Source organism: Martes martes (genome assembly GCF_963455335.1).
Source record: "Martes martes genome assembly, chromosome: 16".
Taxonomy (NCBI): Eukaryota; Metazoa; Chordata; class Mammalia; order Carnivora; family Mustelidae; genus Martes; species Martes martes.
The window spans coordinates 26,336,060-26,355,630 of NC_137904.1; the positions used below are offsets into that span (position 1 = coordinate 26,336,060).

General features: G+C 43.2%; 1 protein-coding gene across 1 annotated transcript in view; it reads right to left on the reverse strand.

The window, feature by feature from the left end:
• ASIC2 (acid sensing ion channel subunit 2) overlaps positions 1-19,571 on the reverse strand; it is a gene marked incomplete at its 5' end in the record, with an annotated part of 981,828 nt that overhangs the window by 394,848 nt on the left and 567,409 nt on the right. The gene's annotated exons all lie outside the window — the stretch shown is intronic.

Genomic DNA, 19,571 nt, shown 5'->3' on the forward strand with positions numbered 1-19,571 from the left:
CTCAGTCAATTAAGCGTCTGCCTTCAGCTCAGGTCTTGATTCTGGAGTCCTGGGATCGAGTCCCGCATCGGGCTCCCTGCTCAGCGGGGAGCCTGCTTCTCCCTCTGCCTGCCACTCCCCCCGCTTGGGCTTTCGCTCTCTCTCTCTCTCTCTGACAAATACATAAAATCTTTAAAACAAAAACAAAAACAAAAACTTTTAGGGGTGTTGGGTGGCTCAGTCATTAAGCGTCTGTCTTAGGCTCAGGTTGTCCTGGGATCCAGCCTCACATCAGGCTCCCTGCTCAGCAGGAAGCCTGCTTCTCCCTCTCCCATTCCCCCTGCTTGCATTCCCTCTCTCACTGTCTCTCTTCCTCTGTCAAACAAATAAATAAAATCTTTAAAACAAAACAAAACTACTTTTAAAAGAACTATTTATGACGATGGGTTTAATTTCTATTAGAAAATAATTTTTTCCTGCATCTTTTGGGATACTGCATTCTAAAAGATGCTAAGTAGGAGTTAGCCAACATTAAATATAACTTAAAAAAAAAAAAAAAGAAAGAAAGAAACTGGAAGGTTCTACCCAAACTACTAGTGGGTGAATGCAAGGGGTCTGTGGCCAGGTCTGAAGGGATGGAGCTGTCCAGACCCTGTGAATGTCGAGAACTGACCAGCCAGGGATCCCCAGCACAGACAGGTTCCACATACCAATGAGAAAGCGCTGGATGTGGGAGCAAAACTGAGCAGAAGAGGAATAATAGAATCAAAAGAAAGAGAAGGTCCATATACAAGTGGGGTAGGGGAGCAGAGCCAGGTGATCTTAGAAGGTGAGCTGCCATATTTTGAAATATAACACAAAAACAACCCAAGAGGGAGCCCCGAGCAGTTAGAAAACTTCTCGGAATAAGGGCCTCTTTCACAAACTTCAGGAAACTTGCATTTACTTAAAAACAAACATCATAAAAATGCTGAGGGTGGGGCACCTGGGTGGCTCGGTGGGTTAAGTCTCTGCCTTTGGCCCAGGTCGTGACCTCAGGGTCCTGGGATCGAGCCCTGCATCGGGCTCTCTGCTCAGCAGGGAGCCTGCTTCCCCCCCCACCCCGCCCCGCCTGCCTCTCTGCCTACTTGTGATCTCTCTCCCTCTGTTAAATAAATAAAATCTTAAAAATAAAATAAAATAAAATAAAAATAAAAATGCTGAGGGTGGGGGCGCCTGGGTGGCTCAGTGGGTTAAAGCCGCTGCCTTCGGCTCAGGTCATGATCCCAGCGTCCTGGGATCGAGCCCCGCATCGGGCTCTCTGCTCAGCAGAGAGCCTGCTTCCTTCCTTCTCTCTCTGCCTGCCTCTCTGCCTACTTGTGATCTGTCTGTCAAATAAATAAATAAAATCTTTAAAAAAAAAAAATTCTGAGGGTGAAGGTCACACAAAATTACTATTCGAACAAAAGAGAATAAGGAGCAAAGTAACACCTTTCTAGGTGAAAGTATTCCAGAAAGAGTCACCTACAAAACAAACAAAAACTGCAACTTCTTACTTCCAAAGGAGCTAAAAGACGTTAAGGAAATGACATCATCATCCACTTAAGTGAGTGTCATTATAATCATAACCTCAGAAATTACATCGGGAAAATTACACATCGGGAAAAAGAAGAAAAGAAGGGGTAAAGTCATTGCAGAAAGGAAGACTCAAAGTCGGAGAAACACGAGAGTGCGCAGATAATAACTAAGGCCTTCCAGATAACAGAAGGTCAAAAGGAAGAAAACTGTAACACTCAAAAGAAGTAGGAGAAAAAAGAAGAGTAATTTGAGAGAAAATGAAAATATGAAAGAGGCATGGACTACCTTATATGTAGCAACAGGGGCCCTTGAAAACAAAGCCAAAGCCAGGGAAGCAAATAATAGAAATTATAATTTCAGGAAACTCTCCTAAAACAACAACAGTAATTAAAGATCTGCACCTACCTACTGAAAGAACACATGCCCACAGCGTACCTGAAAAATTGAGCCTGAATGATGGATAGTGAGGCATTTTGGTAAAATTGCTGCACTTTAAGAAGAAAATACTAAGGCAGAAGACTCTTATTTAGGCATGCAGCCAAAAAAGAGGAAATGGCTTATAAGGGAAAGAAAAATTAGGTTATCAGACTTTCTGACAATATGCTTTATATCGGAAGACAATGAAGTAATGTTTTTAAGGTACCTAAGGAAAGCAAATACAATTCGGGAGTTTTATATCCAGAAAAACTGGTTGACATGTGCAAAGGGCACAGGTAACTACTATACGCATGTAAGAACTCAAGGAAGAGTATTCCCGGGAGCTCTTCCCGAGGGATTTACTAGATAATAAGCTTCAGATAAGCGTAACAGCCAGAGACACCGCTCTGAAGGGGTGGTAGTGAGCATTATGGCGCAGCTAATATAAGAATAAGACTGAATGAGGACCGCAAGGCAGAGAGCATAGTCCGCAAGTCTATATGATTTGAAAATTAGATACAGTGCAATTACACAAGTTCAGGGGACAATAAGGGGACCATTGCAGATTTAAAAAGAACATTTTATTTTATTATTTAATTAAGAGGGAGAGTGCGCAAGAGAGCGCAAGCAGGGGGGCGGGCAGAGGGAGAAGGAGAAGCAGACACTCCGCTGAGCAGGGAGCCGGATAGATGCTGGGGGAGGGTATGATCCCAGGACTCTGAGATCATGACCTAAGCTGAAGGCAGATGCTTAACCCAGTGAACCAGCCAGGTGCCCCATATGCAGATGTTTTTTCCAATCATTTTCAGTAATCGTATTTGTGGTAGTAGCATTTGTATTGTTTTTCTGAGACTGTTGAGTGGATAATGTGAGATAAAGCAAATGATCAATCATGGGGAATTCTAACCTTATTATCTCTTGCACCCTTAAGAAACCAGGAGACCCAGTTTGGCAGAAAGGAGATACAGATGTAAAAGGGAAGAGATTAGGTAAAATGCAGGAGTTCTGAATTTGAGTTGAAAGTATCCCTATCTGGAGTGTGTATATTTTCTAGCTCAGTCCAGTGAAAAGGCCTAGAAGCAATGAGTACCTCTAGGACACAGATGGTGGTCTTGAAATATTGTTTTCCACCATAAGAAATTGGGGCTTCTTGAGAAATGTCTGATTTCTTTTTTTTTTTAAATTTTATTTACTCATTTGAGAGAGGCAGAGACAGAGAGCAGAGGGAAAGAGAGAGCGCACAGGAGTTGGGGGGAGGGGCAGAGGGAGAGGGAGAAGCAGGTACCCTGATGCAGGGGCTCCATCCCAGAACCCTGGGACCGTGACCTGAGCCGAAAACAGACGCTTAACCGACTGAGCCATCCAGGCGCCCCTGTATTTCTTTTATTTTAAAATAAAAAGGTTTTTGTTTTATTTTAAAATAAAAAAGACTTACGTCCCTTATCATATGGGACAAAGATAACATACCTATGGGGTCCCTTTGGTCACTAAGACCTCCACGTTCCATTTCTGCCTGGGAGGACATGGGTTATTGGGTCTAACATGAGTTCCCAACGGAATATCCTCCTGCCTTTTAGACAGTTAAAGAGATTATTCCAAAGAACACGTAGAAATCATGAGAGTAAACTATAGGCTTTTATTAGGCAGCCAGGAATGAGCTGAATAATAAAATAAAAATGGGCCCAGAGTAGAGGGCTCCCTGCATTTGACATTTCTACTTTATTCTAACCAGGAGCTCTCTGGGAGAGTACCAGAAAATGTCATGAGAAATGTATATTTATAATGGTGGCTCAATATTGTTAGGTGAATTCTACCTTAACAGCCAATATGCAAAATTTCATGGTAATTGTGATATTTCCATCACAATATATATTTCCATCACAATTAGGATTCTTCCCTTTAAAGGTGAGTTTGGCTTCAAGATTCCTTTAAATAGCAGCTGGCAGGAGAAGGTAAGCATTTGTTTACAGAACTGTAATTGCTTCACAGTGTGGAGGGAGGCGTGGGCTGTTCAAGGATTGTGCCAGCCCCTGGGCAAACAAGGCATAGTTACTCAGAGGGGACCCATGGATGGGAGGGCCAAGATGTGCATAACAATGCAAAGAATTAGGGAATGTCCTGCCTTTCCTACTCAGGCCAAACCCCCAACTTTTCTTCTTCATTATCTTGGATACAGCAAAACAGAACTTACGCAAAGAAAATCAGGGCGTTCAGAATTTCTGAATCACTATGTTGAGCACATTTTCTCATTATTCAAATTAGTCATAAAGGCTGTTTTTGCTATTTTGGGGTTCTTCAACATCTGAATTCCCTTCCTATGTTTGGAGACTTCTTTATGGTATAGAATTTGGTGAGAAGAGACTCTCACCCTAACAGCTGAAAAGTCCAATGACTCATTTTTCCAGTCTCCTTTGTGGTTAGGAGGCAGGCAGAGGACCTGGGTCCAACCAATCAATCTGGAGAAACACTCCAGACTTTGAGGCCAAGAAACAATGATGGTGGGGAATTCTGGAAGCAGTAGTGGAGGGGTGCAGAGGCATCCTATTTCTACGGATGGGGTGGCAGACCCATTTGTGCGAGCTTCCGTGTCTTGGGTTCAATGGTGGCAGAAGCAGGATTTTCACTGATCTTGTTCTAGAGTGTGGGCTATCCTGCACAGCCTACCTGTGTTCCTGCTTATTTTCTGAGGATGATTCTATTCTACAGTCTTCTTGGCAATTTTTTGAGCAACTCAGTATCAGCAAAGGTCTTCTCTGCTTCAATCATCTGGAGTCTTTTTTTTCCTCCCTCCCTCCCTCCCTCCCTCCCACCTTCCCTTCTTTCTTTTCCTTCCTTCTTTCCTTCTTTCCTTCCTTCTTTTCTTTTCTTTTCTTTCTCTTTCTTTCCACTCTTCTGTAACTTTCAATTTGGAAACCTGGCTGATACCATGGTTTGAGGCAAATGTCACGATAAGCCACTTGGCATGAAAATGGACAAGACCTCAAAAAGGTAGATAAACTGATCTTCATGAGAAAGGAAGAGGAAAAGAATATATGCATATACAAGTATAAATATAAATATATATTTGGGGGCTGAAGTAGGAGTGGAAAGGAGGATGGAACGACGAAAGAAGAGAGGGTATGGAGTTACAACAACACAGCGTGAAGGACCTGTGAATGTTCTCAGAGATGGCTTGAGAGCATGTTACGAATATCAAATGTTCTATGTACAGTTGGTTTAAGTGCTCCAGTGCAGATGACTTCCTCTTCTTTGGCTCCACGAGGTGTCAGAATAAAGTATACTCGGGGCGCCTGGGTGGCTCAGAGGGTTAAGCCTCTGCCTTCGGCTCAGGTCATGATCTCAGGGTCCTGGGATCAAGCCCCACATCGGGCTCTCTGCTCAGCGGGGAGCCTGCTTCCTCCTCTCTCTCTCTCTGCCTGCTTCTCTGCCTACTTGTGATCTCTCTCTCTCTCTCTGTTAAATACATAAATAAAATCTTTTTTTTTTTTTTTTTAAAGAATGAAGTATACTCTATACTCATCAGTGCTTTGTGTGAGTGGGGTTTTGGGCATGTGGAAGGCAAGGAGAGGGTGAGTTTTGTAAGTGGGTTGTTAGGAAGCCAGACAGAAGATCTATGAGACAAGCGAAGAGCCCACAGTCAGAGCAGCACAAGAGAATTTAAGTCTGGCTGTACTTTGTACTTCCACCTGCAATGACTGAGGGCTCCAGTTTTTTCATAGTCACTGAGATCAGCGATTGTTGGTTTTTTTGATTAGAGATATTTTAGTAGATACAGAGTGGTGTCTCTTTGTGGTTTCAATTTGCATTTCCCTAAAGACTAATGACATGCAGTATCTTTTCATGTGCTTATTAACCATTCTTTGGTTTCTTTGGTCTTATGTCTACCCAAATATTCTGTCTATTTACCTTTTTTTTTTTTTAAGATTTTAATTATTTATTTGAGAGAGAGAGAGAGAGCAAGAGCACAAGGCAGGGCAGAGGGCGGAGGGCAGAGGGAGGGGGAGAGGGAGATGCAGACTTTTCTATAAGCAGGGAGCCCCACTCAGGGCTTGATTCCAGGACTCTGGGGATCATGACCTGAGTCAAAGGCAGATACTTACCTACTGAGCCACCCAGGCGCCCAAGGTCTTTTTAAAAGTAATCTCTATAGTCAATGTGAGTCTCAAACTCACAACCTTAAGATCAAGGATCAAATGCTCCACTGAATGAGCCAGCCAAGAGCCCCTCTTCTGACCATTAAAAAAAAATAATAAACTGTTTATCTTTTATAATTGAGATGTAAGAGTTCTTTACATATTCTGAATATAAGTCCTTTATATTACTTGCAAATATTTATATTGCAAATAGTCTCTCTTACTCTGTGGCTCATCTTTTCATTTTCTTAATAGTGCCTTTTGAAGAATAATTATTTTTTATTTAGATGAAGTCTAATTTGTCAAATTGTTTCTCTTATGGACCATACTCTTGGTGTTGTATCTATGAAGTCTTTGCCTAATGCAAAGTCAGAAAGATTTTCTCCCATAAGGGTTTGTAGTTTTAGCTCTTACATTTAGGTCTGTGATCCATTTTGAGCTAATTTTCTTTAAATGATTCTATTTATTTCAGAGAGAGAGAGAGAACACATGCACAAGGAAGCATGAATGGGGGAGGGGGAGGGGCAAAGAGAGAACAGACTCCCCACTGAGCAGAGAGCCTGATGCGGGGCTCGATCCCAGGACCCTGGGATCATGACCTGAGCTGAAGGCAGACACTTAACTGACTGAGCCACCCAGGCGCCTCAATTTTTAGCTAATTTTTGTGTATCTTATGATGTAAGGGTTTAAATTTGTATACTAATAGTCTATGGTCCCAGCACCATTGGTTGAACAGACCATCCTTACCCCACTGAGCTGAGTTGGCAACTTTGTCAAAAATTAATTGACCATCGAGAAAAGGATTTATTTTAGGACTTTCATTTCTGGTCCATTGATCTCTATGTCTATTCTTAGGGTGGCACAGTACCATACATCCTTAATTTCCGTAGCTGTATACTAAGTTTTGAAATCGGGTGGTCCAAATTTGTGCATTCACAAAATAGTTCTGTTTATTTGACATCTTTTGCATCTCTATATAAACGTCATAACCAGCTTGTCAATTTCCTAAAAAAAGAACTTTGATAACTTTCCTGGGTTTGATTTGAAGTTATAGATCAATTGGGAGAGAATACTGAGTCCTTCAAACCATGAATATGGACTCTCTCTCCATTTATTTAGATATTTAAAAATTTCTCTCAGCATTATAGTTTTTGGTGATCAAGTTTTGCACTTTTGTTAAATTTATTTTTTAAGTATTTTACTCTTTCTTATACCATTGTTAATAAGATTTTTTTCCTAATTATTATTTTTGGATTGTTCATTGCTAGTGTATAAATATGCAACTGATTTTGAAACATTGATCTTGTAACCTGCACTTTTGCAAAATTTGTTCATTGGTTCTAGTTGTGTTTTTTTCCTGATAGGTTTCATACATATACATACATACATACATATAAATACATACATTCATACATACATACAGATAGGTTTTTCTACATACAGGATCATGCTGTAATTGAATAAAAAGTGTTACTTTTTCTTTTCCTGCCTGTGTGTTGCTAATTTCCTTGCCTTGCCTTATTACAGTGGTGAGAATATTCAGTATAATACTGAACAGGAGTCATGAGAGTTGCTGTGAGAAACATTCAGTCTTTCATCATTAAATATTATATAAATTGTAAAGCTTCCATAGGTATCTTTTTTTTTTTTTTATGAATTTGTGCCAGTTTATTCAGCTTTACAAAGACATCGCAAGTCAAGCATCAGGAGTATTGGCCCAGAGCTCCACTTCTGAAGACCCTGATGAAAACTCATCATCTGTAACATCTTGTCAGGCTAGTCTTTGGATGGGAAGGTATATAATGCATAAGTACCATATTTCTCTTGTTTCCTAATATATAAGCTACTGAAGTCCCAGTAATACTTTTTTAGCTTTATTTTTTATAATTTTTTAATTTATTTATTAACATATAATGTATTATTAGCCCCAGGGGTACAGGTCTGTTAATTGCCAGGTTTACACACTTCGCAGCGCTCACCATAGCACATACATTCCCCAATGTCCATAACCCAACCACCCTCTCCCTACCCCTCTCCCCCTGGCAACCCTCAGTTTGTTTTGTGAGATTAAGAGTCTCTTATGGTTTGTCTCCCTCCCGATCCCATCTTGTTTCGTTTATTCCATAGGTACCTTTTATCCACTGAGGAAGATCCCTATATTTTTATTTTGTTGAAAAAATTCTTTATCATGAATGGATATTAGATTTTGTCAAATGCTTTTTCTGCACCTATTGTAATTATGTGGGTTTTGTTCTTTATCCTTTTATTATAGCGTATCACGTGAATTGATTTTCACATGTTCAGCCAATCTTGCATCTCTGGGACAAATCCCACTTCCTCAGGATGCATAATCTCTTTAATATATTGATCAATTCAGTTTGTTAATATTTAAGACATTTTGCATTTATGTTTATAAAGAATATTGATCTGTAGGTCTTGTTTGTGGTTCCTTTGTCTGTCTTTGGTGGTAGGGTGATACTGGCATTATCTAACGAGCTGGGAAGTGTCCCCCACTCTCCTATTCCCTGAATGAGTTTATGGAGGATTGGTATTATTTCCTCTTTAAAAATGTGATAGAATGCAACAGTGAAGCCATCTGGGGCTGAGCTTTTTATTTGTATAAAAGATTTTTAATTATTAATTCAATTCCTTCACTTGTTAGAGCCCTAGTCACATTTTGCATTCCTTTTTGATTCAGTTTTTGTAATCTGTGCCCATTTGCCTAGCCTTAATCTGCACAATTTTTTGCCACGTGCTGTCCAACTGTTTATGTCTCTGCTTAGTTTCTTAAAAATTTCTTATTTTTATATTTTAGCTTGTCATCCTTGAGTCTTTTTTTTTTTTCCACCTAGCTTAGTGGTCATCCAATGATTGGGTGGAGTTTGTGCTCAAACACCTCTAGCCAACAGGGCTACCCACCTCCTGCGGGTGGATCTCTGTGTGGGCTGGAGAGTGCATTTAAAGGTCATGCAATTTTCAGCTTTGCCATGGTTTTTACTTCCCACCAGGCATTCACAGGTCCCTGATGTTTGAACACCCAGGTCAGGCATGGGTGTATAGAGAGCTTATCAAGCCCCCTGTAGTCTCTCATCTATCATTTCCAGGATCTCCCTGTTAAACTTCTGGCTAGTTCTTGGGTCTGTGGTTTATCTTACCTGGGATCTCAACCTGAGGCTAGGAGAGCTGCAGTTTCCACATTCACAGTTGGCACAGGCCCTGCCTTCCACTCTCCATCGAGTCAGCCCGCTCTGGCAGTGAAGCTGCTGGTTTTCATGGCCAGCAAGAATGCCCTAGACTCCTGCTGTTCCTACCTAAAGTTCCAGAGTTTTCAAATGTGTTGTTTGCCTTTGGCCAATTGCCAGACTTGAAATGGTTGGGGTTTTTGTTTTTTGGGTTGTTTTTTTTTTTGACAATTTTGTCTAGTTTTATAGCTGTTTTTTTGCAAAGAGGTTTTGTTGATGTCTTCACTCCTTTACAGCTGGAAGTTCCTTTAGTCTTTTAAAAGGTTGGATGTGTGACCTGTCAGCTAAGCTTCTCCTTGTTTTGAAGGTGCTATTGGGCATTTGGAAGCCAGAGTATAAGACTTTTTTTTTTTTTTTTTTTTAAGTCAGAGCTAGATATGATGCCATGGAAAGTGTGAGTTGGAGTGCTGGAGAGACTGAGAGGTGGAGAGAGACCAGGAGGTGATGGAAAGAATGAGGAGTGAATGGGGCAGGGACACAGAAGTGTAGGCAAGAACTGAATTCATGGCCTATTGGAAAATATGTAATTCAAAAACCTTAAATCCTACTTTCTGTACCCTTAAGGCTCAACCTAACAGCCGCTGTTTCCATTAGTGTTTTTCCCAGGGTCCTCCCTGGTTTGAAGCTCCATTCTTCTGGGGGGTGGGTAGGTGTTAGGGTAGGTTGGGAACGTGCTGACTATGCCATGTGAAAGGTAGAGAGGCAGGGAATTTTGTGCTACTGGGAAAAGGAAATGGCCTTCATGTCAGCATCAGTGAGGGGAGCAGAGTTGCTGACTTCAACCTTAGCTCTAACTTTCACATAAAGATTTGGTCTTGATACTTTTAAACCAGAGGGTGGGCAGATTAAAGCATGCAGGCCAAATCTGGCTTGCCATTCACTTTTGTCAATAAAGTTTTATTGGTACTTGGCCACATCCATTGCCTCCATATTGTCTATGGCTCCTTTTGTACTATGTGCCCAGTATTGGGTAATTGTGAGAGACGGCATGTCCTGCAGGTGTAACATATTTATTACCTGGCCCTTGGTAGAAAAAGCCTGCCGCTCCTATTTTAAATTAAAACTGTAGTAGATAACTTCCTTGAGGCATGATCATGTGGATAGAGCATCACGTATACAATCAGAAGATGGGAGGTGAAGCCTGGGCTATGCTACGCATCAGCAGTGACACCTGGGGAAGCATTGGCTGTCTCCAGGAACAAATCCACTGGAAAATGGGAGTCAGATGACTTTTTCTATTACTCGGGGTTGTTGTTCAAACCAACAACCATATGAGAAAGTATGCTGCAAACCAGGTGGCTCCCTACATATACTGCTTATTTTGATGTTTACAGAACACTCATGTTGACCTTCTAAATCCCCTGTTTGGATCTCTTCTTCTTGTGGACTGAATGCTACATTATGTACTTTGTACTTTTCATGCGAAGTGTGTGATACAGCATTTTCTTAAGCACTTTCCTTGATTTGCAGAGGGAGCAGGAGACCATTCCTATTACAGAAGAGAGAAAGATGGACAAGAGAACTCTAAGAAAACAAACCCCCTTGTGTCATAAGCATGCTGGGCAGCAGCAAAGGAATGGTTTGAAGACTACTTTTCTTCCCAAGGACAACCCTGCCGAAGAGGACAAACATTTGAAGCTTAATCTCATGAATTATTTCTTTTCCCTTCAAGAGCCTGAACATGGTAAACCCTATTACACCAGCAAGGGTAATTTCAGTGGTTGACATGAAACTGAATTTTAGGTGAGAGTTTATTAATAATTGTAACCCTGAGTTATAACTCAGAGCCTGGAATTCCCAGCCTCTGTGGCTACAGCAAGAAAATGACTCCTTTAGGCACTTGGCCAAATTAGAGAGAAAGATTAGAATTCTCAGTGTGGATTCCCGACTGCAATGCTGAAGTCATTTGTAATCTGGCAGACCTTCTTAGTGGGGGAGGTTGCCAGTCTCCAGGTTCAGGAGATAAAGACCACATTTTCTTCTCCACCTTGGTGTCTGCAGGTGAATTACTACAGAATGAGCTGTGATCCCTGCTCACTTTCTGCCTGCCCTGTGAGTTCAGGTCCTGACGTGTGAATGCATAGGATCCAAGGGAGTGTTGATTGCGTGTAATTGCCTACAATCACATGGCAAGGGAGAACTTCTGAGAGTCTGATGGGGCCAGAGAGGTGAAGACTAAGTGCATCTGAAGAAAAACAGAATCAGAGTCTGTCCCCGGTGTCGGATGTGTCCTGGGTGGCCTGCCTAGAGATGCCATTAACCAAGAGAAGTCAAGGGGGCCTGTCAAAGGAGGGTGTGCTTATTGGTATAACTATTTGTCAAAGTACTACTGGAAATGGAGATATCAGGAGACTGGAAATAAATAGCCAGAGACAGGCATAAGCAGTCAGTTCTCCTAATGAGAGGGACTAGGTATCGGGAACAGAGAGAAGAGTGAGGTTCATTAGGGAGAGGAAAGCATTGGAAGGGGCTGTGAGTGGGCAAGGCAGGGTTGTTCAGAGCGGGACCTGTCAACACCGGTCATGATGAGCTAGGGTTCCCTTTTGGTTGAAAGCAGAAACTGTCTCTGGGCAACTTCAAGAGGGCAAAAGAGGTTGGGAGACAGTTCCTGAAGGGATGACTGGAGCATCTTGTAGAATGGAAGGGCTGAGAAGCCCGCCAAGGATAAACCAGCATCGGGAGTTGGATTATCATGAAGAAACCAGACCTCTTCCTCTCTCTGACTCTCACCTCCTACTTCTCTTTATGTCTACTTTATTTTTATTGTTCACTGCCAAATGACATTTTTCACTAATCAGGCTGTGGCTGCTTGCAGCTGCTGACATAACGCGTCCTCTGCTCTGGCCACCTCTGCTCTGGCCAGTCTTTTCCTGGAGCCAGACCTCCTTTGAAGGACCATGATTGGCCCAGTTCTGGTCAGGTGACCACTGCTGGGCCAATCACCTGTGGTTAGGGTCCACATTGAAAAGGCACTCAGCTCCTGTGATTAAAGATGAAGCTGGAGAAGCAGTAGTTTCTTGAAGGAAGGAATCTTCTAGAAAAGAGAAAAAGTGCTCCAGAGAAAGAACAGGGGCCACTCTGGAAACGAACTCTGGAGGCGGTGGCCCTGTGCCCCAGCCTGGAGCAAGGCAGGATGAGATCAGTCCCACCCCTTCCTGCTCTGTCCATCAAGCGATTGCTCTAGGAACCATGAGACTGAGGATGGGAATTGGGGCCACTGGCCAGAAGGATACAGGCATGATGGGCTAGGAGACAGCTAGAAGAGTGTTTGCAGCCGGGTTCTTTCTTTACTTCCCCCTTCTGGAATAGATGTGGGGATGTACATTTTGCTTCTAGTGTTACTGTGGACTTGGGGGAGTTGAGGGCACCACATGGGGACCAAGGAAAAGACAGCGGGAACTTGGCTGCTGAGAGCTGGTTCTGGTGGCAGGAGGCTCTCTGGGAGTGGGTGAAGGTGGCTCTGTTCAGCCAAGCTTAACATAGAGAGATATGGACCAGGATTTGAGCCATGGGGGGGCCTGCCTAGAAGAGAGAGTATATATTTGGCTTGATGTCTCCTGTGTGGTGCTGCTGGGTGAGGATTCCCTACTTTTCCATTTTCACCTTTGCGGACATGCACTCACTATAGCTGCCTGACAACAGTACAGATAGGCAGTGCTGAAGGAGTCACATAAGGACCCCTTTGAAATATATGGAGAGGAAGATGCCCCAGAGCAGAGGCCCTCTAACGCCCTCCAAGAGGAAGATACCTTGGAGCAGAAGACGCCCTACCATAACTATATGCGTGCAATGAATTCCCTTTCCCTCCTGTGGTCGTCCCCACTTTTCTCTGACTTTCAGAAGACAGAAGCCATTTTATTTTTGTTCTAAAGTACTCTTTTCCCTAGTTCTTCTAGCAAATAATTCATAATTAGATGATAATCAAACACATTAATGCTATGGAAACAGAACTCCCTGCATGTCATTCACTCACCCAGAGAAGGTCTGATTTGATACCCCACCCTCCCAAATGCCCCACTCCAGTCATCTGCCTGACTCATTTCTACTCATCTTTCATGTCTCAGCTCAAATGTTGCTTCCTCTGGGAAGCCCTCCTGAGACCCTCTTCTATCCATAATGCATCTGCATTACTGTACATCATCTATTATGTTATAATCGCTTGTCTGTGCCATTGTTTCCCCCATCAGACTGTGAATGCTTGAGGGCAGTGTAGTGGGCTGAATGGTGGCCCCAAAGATATCAGGTCCTAATCCCTGGAACCTGTCAGGGTTCCCTTTTATGGTAAAGCTTTTTTTGCAGATGTGAGTAAATTAAAGATTTTGAGAGGAGGAGGTGATCCTGGATTATCTCTGTGCATCCCAAATGCCAGGATAACTATCCTTCTGTGAGACAACCAGGACACACAGAGGAGAGGGCAGTGTGAGAATGGAGGCAGATATTGGAGTGATGTGGCTACAAGCCAAGGAATGCTGGCAGCTACCAGAAGCTGGAAGAGGCAAGGAATGAATTCTCCCCTTGAGCCTCTGGAGAGAGTGTGGCTCTGCCAACACCTTGATTTCCACCCACTGAAACTGCTTTCAGACGTCTGGCCTCCAAAACTGGGAGCTAAGAAATGACCAGTTTTCAGCCATCAAGTTTCTGGGAATTTGTAACCGTAGCTGTAAGACATAAACACAGGTAGGGACCATGTCTCTTCATCCCAGTACCTGACACCTACCCCAAATGGACTAGCAAGTGATGCAGTAGTTGTTGAATGAATGAGTCCTCTAGAAGGCAACCTTTGTTTCTTGTTTTTGTTTTGTTTTAAAGATTTTATATATTTATTTGACACAGAGAGAGAGAGACAATGAGAGAGAGAACACAAGCAGGGGGAGTGTGAGAGGGAGAAACAGGCTTCCTGCTGAGCAGGGAGCACTGCACGGGGCTGGATCGCAGGACTCCGGGATCATGACTTGAGCTTAAGGCAGATACTTAAGGACTGAGCCACCCAGGCACCCCTAGAAGGCAACCTTTGAACCTAGCCTCGGTAAGACATATTGAGGGGCGTGGGGGCTGGGTCTGTTCTTGGTTCTGCCTCTCAGTCATCCCCACTTCCGAACACCCCAGTTGCTGAGTGTGTTGGTGGGTTAAATGCAATGGCGGTTAGGAAAGCATTTTATAAACAGGTCATCACTGTTTTTCTTGTCCCTCCTGTCTGGCCCTTCCTGCCCCAGGCTAAGGATGACAAAACCAACACAACTGAACTATCTCCTTGCCAGGGAGCATCTGTGTCCAAACCACAGTGTGTCCAGATGAGGAAGAGCCCGATGGTGCCCTCTAGCGGTGGGCTCAGCGCCTTCTGATCTCCCTAGAACCAACTGTCTTCCTCCTTCCAGCCAGCTTTAGACATTCTCGCTGGTTAGGGGCCAAGACCTACTCTAAAACAGTCATCATCTGCAGCCTTTGAGGCTCCCAGGCAGCTTCCTGATGCCACCATCCTATCACCTGTTTGCTTCTTGTCCTCTGAGCAGCACGCTCCTGGCATAGATGCCTCCAGAGACCCCATTCCTGTTCAACAACCCTGTTGGAGTTACCTGGACACAGCTGTGTTTTCAAAGCAACTCCCTCCATCACCTTCCCAGGAAAGTACAGCGGTCCACACGAATTATGTTCCAAGTAATTGGAAACCACTTTTTTCGTATGAAAAAAAAAAAAATCAGAGTTGCTGATCCTAATGGAAAGTTTCCCATATATAGAGCATCAAAGACCTTCTTACTCTTTGGATCAGGAATTTCATACCTGGGTTCCAAAGCTACGTAAAGGGATTCACAAAATAACTCTACTGCTGCATTTTCTGGATAAGCTGAAGCTTAAAAATAGCTGAACCATCCAAAATAAGGGGCTGCTTTAATAAATGGTGGCAAGCAGCTAAATAACTATTCTGAAGACACTAGAAATAATATTTAGATATATATATATGTATACATATACCTATATATAAAAACATATACATTACATATAAATTATATTACATATATAAATGCATATAATAGATTCCTAAATGTTATGTCTTTTTCTTCTTATGACTTCTCAGCAAAACTACATACTCATATATCCAACTGCTATCCTGACATGTTGTCTCATCTATCTTACCCTAGGATTCCCAAAATTAACATGTCCCCAAATCAATATTTTTTTCTATCCTGGAAAACTGTTAAACTAGCAAAAAAACTTTCCAGTCATACAATAAACTCTCAAACACCCTTCCCCAGGATTTACCAATTGGTCAATTTTTGCCATCAAATGGAAAGTTTGAACCCCCACCCCTGTCCTGCCCCTCACCCCTGGAATCTGCTCCTTTCCAGGACTTCATCTCTCAGTTCTCAGCACCCCGATAAACATTGTTGATCTTGTGTGGGATTTGTTTGAGATCCATCCCTCTTTCTCCCCCCCCCCATAAAACCAACCCCTTGATCCTATTAATTCTGTCTTAAAAATAATCAAATCCCTTCACTCCTCTCCATTCCTGCCGCCATCCCTGGATCTGAGTCACCAACATCTTATTCTTGGACTGTTGCAATTGCCTTCTGCCTTCCAATTACGTCCCTCTTGCCCTCTCTTTAATCCATTTTTATTCAGAGTAGCTACAGTTTTCACTTTGAAACACATCCAATTGTATCCACTTCTTGCTTAAAATGCCCAGTGGTTTATCCTCAATGACTTGTTTGTTGCTATCCCTGACTTCTTTTGTGCCACTCAGCCCAGGTGAAGTCCTCTGTTCTGTACTCCCACACTACTCACTCTTTTCCCTTCTTCACATTTCTCATAATTCTCATCACAGAGTAATCCGTAGGCACATTGGTGGGCTGCCACTATCCCCTATAGGGAGTCTGCAAAGGCGGGGACGTTGATGGTATTAGTTACGGCTGTTCCTCAGAATCATCAACATCATGCAACATCATCCACATAGTAGCTGCTTAACACACATTTGTTACATGAATGAATACACAGGAGCATTACTGCACCTCTTGTAGTGAGCAGATTTGACTCTGCTGTGAAATCAAAACCCAGAAAACCAAGTTTGAGTGGCAGGTAGACCCAAAGCAAAATAAATAAACAAATAAACAAACACACACTGACCACCAACCTTTTTGCACACTAGTATTCAGATTCCATACCACCTGCTTGCTTAGACGTAGTGAGAACTAGTAGAAGGAACCTAACTTGGGCCATCCTGCAGATCTGGACTGGACTTCTGGCCCGCTCCCTGGTTGTAAATCGTGGGCATGGTCTTGCTTTCTTTGGGCCTCTGTTTCCTGATCTATGAAATGGGTACATCAGTATCTATCTCAGAGGGCTGCCGTGAGGTTTAAATAAGATGGTCTCGCTCTTGGGGTGCCTGGGTGTCTCAGTGGGTTAAGCCTCTGCCTTTGGTTCAGGTCATGATCTCAGGGTCCTGGGATCGAGCCCCGCATCGGGCTCTCTGCTCTGTGGGGAGCCTGCTTCTCCTTCTCCCTCTGCCTGCCTCTCTGCCTACTTGTGATCTCTCTCTCTCTCTGTTAAATACATAAATAAAATCTTTAAAAAAGATTTTTGCTCTTGTTCCCATCACTCTCTGTTCCCATTACACTCCAGTAGCTTGGTCGGGAGTTCACACACACTTATGCTGCCTCTCTTCCCCAATAATTTGACCTGCTCAAAATCCAAAGAAATGAAAAGCTTGAGGGTGGAATTAGGTTTCATAGGTTATCTGTCTCTGAGAATTGATGTTTTCTTTGTTGGGAGGTGCGTGTGTGTGTGTGTGTGTGCGCATGTGTGTGTATGCATCCACATGTGTTTGCAATGGCTTTTAGCCAGGAAAGAAGAACCAGAAGGTTCATGTCTGTGGTACACTTATAAGGGGCCCAGGTTTGCTGGACCAGGTATCAAGATAAAAAATATCAAGATATTGGGGCGTCTGGGTGGCTCAGTGGGTTAAAGCCTCTGCCTTCGGCTCAGGTCATGGTCCCAGGGTCCTGGGATCGAGCCCCGCATCGGGCTCTCTGCTCAGCAGGGAGCCTGCTTCCTCCTCTCTCTCTGCCTGCCTCTCTGCCTACTTGTGATCTCTCTCTGTCAAATAATTATAAATAAAATCTTTTAAAAAAATCTTTAAAAAAACATCAAGATATTTTGTGAACACCATCAGGCTCTTTATTAATAAAGGCCCTCCCAAATAGACAACATTACATATCAGTATTTAGCACAAGGAAGGTAAAGTCTCATAAAATATCAGGGCCTTAATGTCTCACTGCATAAGTACCATGACCCCTTTCAGGGGCATGTTGTTAGCACACTTTTCAAACAGGCTCATGGACTGTTGCTAACTCACACTTATGGGCTTTGACTTTCCTTTCCTGCTGAGTATCTCACAGCCTTCCTCCCTTTCCCTGGTTCTCAAGTGTGTGGATGAGTGCATGGTGGTGGGGAGGACTTTGGATTATACTCACGTGTAAAAGAAGGCCTGTGACTTGGGATGTAGTGGGACACTGGTATATGTGAGTTACAGCCCCTCTTTGAAGATAACCCTCTCCTTCCTTCTTGCAAAGCAGTTTTCCATAGACACACACACACACACACACATGCTGATTTTCCATTCTGAGTCTATGGTCTAATTTTTCTACAATATCTCCTATTTTGGGAAATGTCCCTGTGCCACAGATTTCTCTGAGGGAGGGTGTTGGAATCCAGGGCCTGAAACCACTTATGGGTGGGGGAGGATTTCCAGAAAAGGGGTTGGGGGGGCCACACGGGGGATGCAAAACAGGACGTGCTCTCAGGGAAAAAGGGCAAACAAAATGTGTGCCTGTGAGGGCACCTCCAACTCCCCATGAAAGTTTTTAAATTTTGTATTTTTTTCCTTGGTCTATGATGACAGTCCTAGGATATGTACAGTTGTTTTTTTCTTTAAAGCTTTACTGAGATACAACCCATCTCTAAAACAATTGCATTTATTTAAAATGTGCAGTCTGATGCACCTTGACATCCACGTGTCAAGTAACACCTGGGACACTGCCATCACAGTTAAGATAGTATCTGTCGTCCCCCACAGTTGACTTGTGCTCTCTTGTGATTCACCTCCACCCCCAACACCATACCCAGGTAACCACTGATCTGCATTCTGTCACGAGAGATTCGCTTGCACTTTCCACGCATATATATAAATGTAATCGTACAGCATGTAATTTCTTTTGGCCTGACTCTTTTCACTTGGTGTAATTATTTGGCGGTCCCGCTATAGTGTTGCATGCAATAACAGCTCATTCGTTTCTTTCCCTCTGTGCTCATACCACAGTTTGTTTGTCCATGTTGATGGACATTTGGGCTGTTTCCAATGGTTGGCTATTACAAATCTGCTATGGACATTGGCATTCAAGCCTTTGTGTGAAACTACCCCGGAATACCCAGTCTCACATCTTCCTCTCCTCTTGTGGTGACATTTCTTTTAGTTGTCTCCAAACTCTGCAAAGCCTGACACACCAGCCAGCCTTCCATGGTGGTGTTCTGCGAAATAAAGGGACAGGAAGGGGCAGGGTGGCTGGCGCCATGCTCACCATCCACAGTGCTGGTTCTGTGCGGTGACCAGCAGCATATTAAACAGTGACCCAGAGCAGAAACTGAAGGTAGCCTAAAGAGAGCCCACTACCACAAGGACTTGACTCAGACACCACCGTGAGGCAAAACCCCTATAACTTTGGGTAGATGCACTGGTGGGGACAGGCTGACACTTGAGAGACGTATAAAAGATGCCAAACCTCTTGTAGGCACCTGATGCATCCAAATTCCCTTCTGCTACTTTTACTTCCTTGATTGCTTTGCTTGTAGGTCCTAGGTGGTTTTCTCGATAACTAGGATTTGTAGGTAAATAATGTGTCATCCAGGGTGAGCACTGGGCCTCCTTTCCTTTTTCTCTTTTTCTAGCTTTATTGAGATGTTATTGACAGGCAACATATGTAAGTTGAAGCTACCCAACGAGATGATTTGATACACATATATACTGCAAAATGATTACAACAGCAAGTTTAGTTAACACCTCCGTCCTCTCACATAATTACCGTATTTCTGGTGATGCTAACATTTAAATGTATTCTCAGCATCCTTTCCAAGTAGCCTCTTTGATGCTTGCTAACTTATGCCACGAGCTTCCTTCCTCATCAATTTTAGGACCCCCTCAGAAGGTGAAGGAACAGTGAAGCCAGGCCGATGTGGTTTCATTTACATCTCACAA